The sequence below is a fragment of the Gavialis gangeticus genome, unplaced genomic scaffold (assembly GCF_001723915.1).
Source record: "Gavialis gangeticus isolate Ggan-Ray unplaced genomic scaffold, GavGan_comp1, whole genome shotgun sequence".
Classification (NCBI taxonomy): Eukaryota; Metazoa; Chordata; order Crocodylia; family Gavialidae; genus Gavialis; species Gavialis gangeticus.
In genome coordinates, this window is record NW_017729031.1 from 87,877,819 (window position 1) to 87,884,313 (window position 6,495).

Below are 6,495 nucleotides of genomic sequence, written 5' to 3' on the forward strand. Positions count from 1 at the left end.
ATGGTTGGAGTGGGGGGGTGTAGGTATGATGGGGTGGGGGATGGGGGCTGTGGGAGGGTGTGGATGTGTTCAGGGTTATGCTGGGGGGTGATGTGTGTGGGAAGGTGTCAGTATGTGTGTGGGGTGGGGAGGGGCCTCAGAGTCCAGGGTGTGAGAGTCCATGGAGCTGCACGTGGTGGCAGTAAGTAGGGCCAGCTCCACCTGGCCCCCTAGCACACAGCTCTCTGTGCTCCCACCCCAATCCCTGGCCACAGGTGGCAGCAGCACGTGGGGCCAGCTCCACCCAGCCCTATAGCATGTGGCTCCTGCGCTCCCACCTTTGTCCCTGACCGCATGTGGTGGCAGCACGTGGGGCCAGCCTGACCTGGCACCATAGCACTCAGCTCCTGCAGCATGCAGAGCAAACCCAGCCCAACCCCACAGTACACAGCTCCCTGTGCTCCCACCCTCTTTCCCCCAATGGGAGGCTCTAGCCCTATGGGGTCCTTCACTGAATACCCAGGCTGACAGGCAGAAAGGCTGGGACCGCCATGGGGCAGCCAAGCAAAGGCCTCTGCCAGGCAGAGGCTTCTCATCTCTAGAGCCCCCCTGCTCAGGACTGGGGCTGGTCAGGCCAGGCTGTGGTGGAGGGGTGGTTGCTTAGCAACCAGAGCCGCACCTCCTGCAGCGAGGCACTGGCTTGCAGGGGGGCAGCCCAGGACCAGGGCTTATGGAGGGGCCCCTTGGGCCAGATGCAATTGCCTGGCAGGCTGGATACGACCTGCAGGTTGTATTTTGTCTGCCCCTGCTTTAAGCTCTAGTATAGTATTACCATGGAAAGGAAGATAATACAGAAATAGTTTGTTTGCAAAATACTCTGTCTCTAGTATCTGACTGATAAGATGCATTAATAAAAAAAATTGACAGAGGTGGCAAATCACAGTATTTACCTCATTGCAAATGCTTTGCATGCTTTGTTCATTATCATTACCTGTGCTTTGTATCTTGTGCTGTTTGCCCACTTTGCACAACTGATAGTTTGTCTTCTGGATCCATGTCTGTTATTCTGTTGACTGTATTGGCCCACAATATGCCTCCAATGCAGTATCCAGATATCACATGCACTGTTAGTCTTCATGCGTTTCCAAAATTCATATTCTGGTAAATCCTGGTCTTGAAAAGCTCTTGTGCCCACAGGATTTCTGTTCATTTTCATTTAGGGTTCTGTTGGCACGTAACAGTAGGTATAAGCATACATAAAATTCTGGAAGTTGTAAGGAAATGGTTCCAATGATTACTGCATTATAATGTGTAATATAGCTACTTCCGTGTTCAGCCTCTACTCATAATGCAAGAATGAATAGGACTTTTGAGAACAATGGACTGCTGGTGTTACTACTCACAGGGTGCATCTACATGCGATGCTTTACTCAAGGTTAGAGCTAATTACTGCGCAGTAAGCGTCACCATCTACATGTGCAGATGCTTACTGCACAGTAATTAGCTCTAACCATGAGTAAATTTGCTACCTGTAAATAAAAGTAGCGTTTTTACTCTCAATTACTTACCGTGCAGTACAGCACGTGTAGACAGCTGATCAGGAGCAAATAGGGTCCTGGTCGGCTGGGCAGCAGGAGGCAGGGGATTGTTCCCTTCCCCCGGGAGCTGCTGGAAGGTTCCACCACTGGAGCCCAATGTCCCTCTGCCCCGGCAACAGGGAGCTCCCAAGTCCACTTCTCCTGATCGCGATCAGGGAGCGGAAGCTGGGAGATACTTATCTCCCAGTGCCAGCTCCACGATTGCAGGGCTGCTGATGGAAGTTTCTCATCTCCCAGCCTGAGCTCTCCAGTCACAGGGCCTGGGCTTTGAAATTCTTATAGCAACTGGGAAGTGGGGGTTGGGAGCTCCCTGCTGCCAGGGCAGGGGGACAATGTCCCCACCACCCAGGCTCCAGTGGCAGAGTTCACCCTGACAACAGGCAGCTCCCAGGGACAGGGAGCAATGTCCCAGCCCCTGTGAGGAGACAGCTGTCTCCTGGTCCTGTGCTCTCTGCTGGCCCCTGGGTTAGCACCCAGGAGGAGCCTAGAGCTCTGCTGGCTGCAGCAGGGGCCTGGTGCAGGGCCACAGAGTGAGGAAGCAGTCTGCTCCTATGAGCAGAAAATCTGCTCCCATGTCCCTGAATGCGTATATTGTCATGATGCACTCACTATGAACAATAGTGGCAGAATCTTATCCTAGAAACAAGTAAGAGTGAATATAGTGGAATTAGGATGATGGCTTTCAAAAAAAGCAGGCAAAAAAACTCAAGACAGAAAGTAGTGTGATAGATAGATAGATAGATAGATAGATAGATAGATAGATAGATAGATAGATAGATAGATAGAAAGTAAAAACTGAAGATTTTAAAGGACATGTTTTTTTCCAGTATGTTACATGTTATCTCAACAAAATCAGGGGCTATGTGTCTCAGCCAAACCCGCTGAAGGCCACGTACAATTATATGTTGACTTTACTGGGCATGAGATCAAGCCCTAAAAAAATGTTAGTGTGGGTGTGTCTGCATGTGCTGGGTTTTAAAGCTCTGAATATACAAATAAAATGGCATAAAAATTCTAGGAAGCATTTACCATCACATATATGAACAGAATCAGAAAACCAAATATAAAATATATCTGGATATATTTGACACGGTCCATTCCTCTTTTTGGAATTTTAATATCTTACCTAAATTACCATATTTCACTTTATTTCTACCTCTTCTGGCCTATTCCACAAAAGCATGGTCTATGTTGCTAATCTCAAGTTTTGTGCAAAGGACATCATTACTACATTAGTAAGGATACATCTCCAGCCCAGGCTGCCCTGGACCCTTCTTGTTCTGTCACTCCCTACCTCCTTCCACTTTTCTGCACATGTTCTGAAGTGCAGAAAGATCCCATTAGCTTTGATCAACAGTTTCAGATTTAGTAATACCTCTAGCATAGGTCAGTCATGTCCAGTAAAACTGATTCTAGAGCAGTGATTCTCAATCAGGGTGCCTCAGCACCCTGAGGCGCTGATAGATCCATTGAAGGGCAGTGTGGTATGCTACACAGTAATAGCTTTTGTGTGTACAAACACCTACATACGATTCACAACATAAATCCTAAGATTTCAAATAGGAATCCATAATGTCAAAACATTCTGACCTGTTGTGGTCTTTCTGAGTTCTCTGAAGTAGCAGAATTGCTCTATTTTTTCTGTAGTCAAGAAATGAGTGAAAGCTAAGTGCTGGCATTTTCTGAGGGATGCTTTGAGTCTCATGAGAAGTGTCTTAAGTCTGCAAAGCTTGAGAACCACTGTTCTAGAGGTTAGAAGAAGTATCCCATGAACAACAGGATTTTGAGTTGTGTTTTTTAGAATCAGTAGCAGTAGCAAGTGATGTCCCAGAACATTAAAAAACACTAAGTCATAAACCTATTTTAAGAAAGGTACTAGAAATGATTGTCAGTACTTTTCCATCAAGGGACTAGACAGACAGACAGTTAAGGGACTCGTGTTCTAGAATAAGAGAGTGTCTGCACATAGAGTTAATTAAGAACAGGTAATCAGAAACAACTCCATCTGTAGATAAGCCCTTAGCTACTTTCATTTGTAAATAAATTGCCCCTCATCAAATTTGTGAATCACTTGGGGGAGTACCTCAAGGCTAAGGACAGGTTCCATTTCTAAACCCTGTTTGCAAGGCATTATTGATCAAAAACAGTTGTTGCAAATGCAGTGGGTGAAATACTGGCCTCTCAGAAAAGTTGCCAGTGACTTTAGAATGATTTTGCCCAATGTTTTAGTTCATTTGAGTCTGTCTGAGTGATAAGGAGTTTCGATAGTGAGGCTAGCCATGATGAATCATCTGCTAACCTTTTGCTGTCCATGGAAGGCCTCCATTTATAACCAAAACAAATTTACTATGTCCATATTCTTTTCCATTTGAATAAGTCAAAAGAGACTCCTCAGATTTCTTCACATGGATGGCCTAATATGAAGCCAGACTTTCAACATAAAACAAGAGAAACCTGCCACAAAACTTGTATGGCTGCCTGTACACATGCCTATTATGCAAAGCACCCCTGCAGCCATTTTGAAACATGGGGGACTTAACACGTGATGGTGAAGTGACACTAGAGTGTTCTAATTATAACGCGGAGTGGACTTAATCAAGTCTGCCTCAACATGTTTTAATTAGAATGCGCATGAGCATATTTGTAGGCAGCCTATCACGCTAGCAGGATATGTGGTTCTTTTCCTTGCATGCATCACTGAACAGTGTCTCAGAATCATAAACATTAAGTTTTAGTATTTGCCAGGATGTATTTTTGATCTCTATAAAACCAACATGAACAACATGTAAATGAAGTGTAGAAGCTGTTTTTTAATTAGCATTATTGATACATTGTACATAGCTTATTAAAAACAGGTAACTGAAGGGAAACATTCACCCTCCTCAGTAGATTTTGTTGCAAATACCAAGAAAAAAAAATAAAAATCCATCCCATATCTTACCTTTAACTAGGAAAGAATGTGACAAATACAATTAGCAAATGCTGTCTTTCAAAGCATAGCTGTTAACTCTATGATTAGATTTTAGAAGTAATAGGCAAATACCGTATTTACCCAAATTCAAGATGACTCTGAATTTAAGACAACCCCCCAATTAATAGACTCCAGACATGGAAAATTATACATCTAATTTCCCATATCCAGAATCTAGTTGTTGGAGAGTCCTCTTAAAATCATCCCATGTACCACTGAAACAAGGAAAGTAGTAGCAAGAAAATTAGCAGCAGGGTCCCATGCCCCTTTTGCCCCACTTGTCACTTCCCCTCTTGCCACTTGTATTTCCTGCCCCCGCCCCACCCCCGCCACCTTTATAGCTGCTCTGGCTCCATCTCCACCAAGCCAGGCAGAAGTGACACCTCCAGTTCCAGCCTCCAACCCCCAGCCCAAATTAGTCAGGGCCAGAGCTGTAACTGCTTCCCCTGACACTCCATACACCCCTTCCCTGTGCTCCCCCACTTCTCTGTGCATCCCTTTCCATGCATTACCCCTGCATGCCCCTTCCCCATGCTGCCCCCCGCACCACATGCCCCTTCTAGGGTGACCACCTTTTCAAAATGGAAAGGCAGGACACATGCCTATTCCACCCTTCCTCCCCCCCACCTGCTGGTGGCACAGCTGGAGCAGAGCTGAGCACAGTGGGGGCAGATGCAGGCTGCCCGGTGCAGGCTTGGGGCTCCCCACCCTGCTACTTTTCCCCTGGGAACTCCACACTGGCCATGCACCCCTGCCTACCCGGCAGCACTGGGGGGCACAACTCCACACCGCCATCGCTGCCACACACTCCTGCTGCCAGACAAGCAGGGAGCACCTCACCATGGGGGGAGGGCAGCAGGGTGGCGAACCCCAAGCCTACAGCAGGCAGACTGCATTCACCCTGGCCCTGCACACAAATCTGGGGGGGCATGTGCCTTCCCATGCCCTCCCGGCCCTCCTCTGGAGCACACACAGCAGTGGGGAGCCATGCCCTCCCCCAAGACAATCCCCTTGTGGCTCCATCCCATTCCCCACCCTGACCCTATACACTTCCCCAGCTAGGCAGCTCCCAGGATCCCAGACTCTGACCCACACCCTCCCTCACCATGGGGGGGTCTTAATCTGCCCCTCCATGTCCCCTCCCCCCACCATAGACTTTTACCTGCAGGGAGCTGCTTTCCACACTGCCTGGTTGTATTCCCAGCCACGTGCACGTGTGCAGGCGCACATATATATGTGGCACCACCTGTGTCCCGCTTCCCTGAGTCCAAGCAGTCCCTTGCAGGCTGGAATGGTACCAGTCTGCAAGGGGAAACCCACTATTTCCCACAGTTTTCTGTAGTGAATGGAAAACCTAGATCCCTGCACAACACTGAGAATCCAGGACAAATGCTCTCCCAGAGTCATGCAGTCTGGCACTGGGATTTCAGGTTCCCATTTCAGGACTGCCATGCCCATTTACGGATGGGTGGAAACCCTAGCCTCTTCCCTGCATTTTTCTTGCTTCACACAGTCCCTTTCCCCATGCCCTTTTCCCATGCTCCCCTCGCTCCATGTGCCCCTTCCCATGTGCTCCCCCCCACCCTTTCCCCCATGCCACCCCTTGCATTGTGCGTCTTTCCCTGTGCTCCCCCAGAACTGCATGCCCATTCACCATGCTCCACCCTGCACTGCGTGCCCCCTGCCCTTCACCCCTTCCTTACACTCCCTCTGCTCCGCATGTCCCTTCCCCTGTGCTATCCCTGCTGCCCTTTCCCCTGTGATGCTCCCTAGACCGTGTGCCCCTTCCCTGTGCTCCCCCACCATACTACATGCTCGCTTCCCCCATACTCTCCCATTGCTCTATGAACCTCCTACTTGCCACATGAGCCACTCTGACCCCATCTGTAGCTGCAGCAGTTGCCTGCCTGGCCCATACTCAAATCTAAGACAAGGGGTTTTTTCTTT

The 6,495-nt window shown here is 48.3% G+C and overlaps 1 protein-coding gene and 1 long non-coding RNA gene across 5 annotated transcripts in view; one reads left to right on the forward strand and one right to left on the reverse strand.

The window, feature by feature from the left end:
• The window catches only part of IQCA1 (IQ motif containing with AAA domain 1), a 228,767-nt gene that overhangs the window by 55,614 nt on the left and 166,658 nt on the right, over positions 1 to 6,495 (forward strand). The window lies entirely within an intron of this gene.
• Positions 1 to 6,495, reverse strand: part of LOC109301949 — a 98,555-nt gene that overhangs the window by 25,487 nt on the left and 66,573 nt on the right. For 2 of the 4 annotated variants that reach the window (XR_002098667.1, XR_002098669.1), the window contains exon 3: positions 971 to 1,243. This is a non-coding gene — a long non-coding RNA (uncharacterized LOC109301949). Of the gene's footprint in view, positions 1 to 963; positions 1,244 to 6,495 lie in introns of those variants that run through there. The other 2 variants (XR_002098668.1, XR_002098666.1) reach the window with 1 other exon arrangement.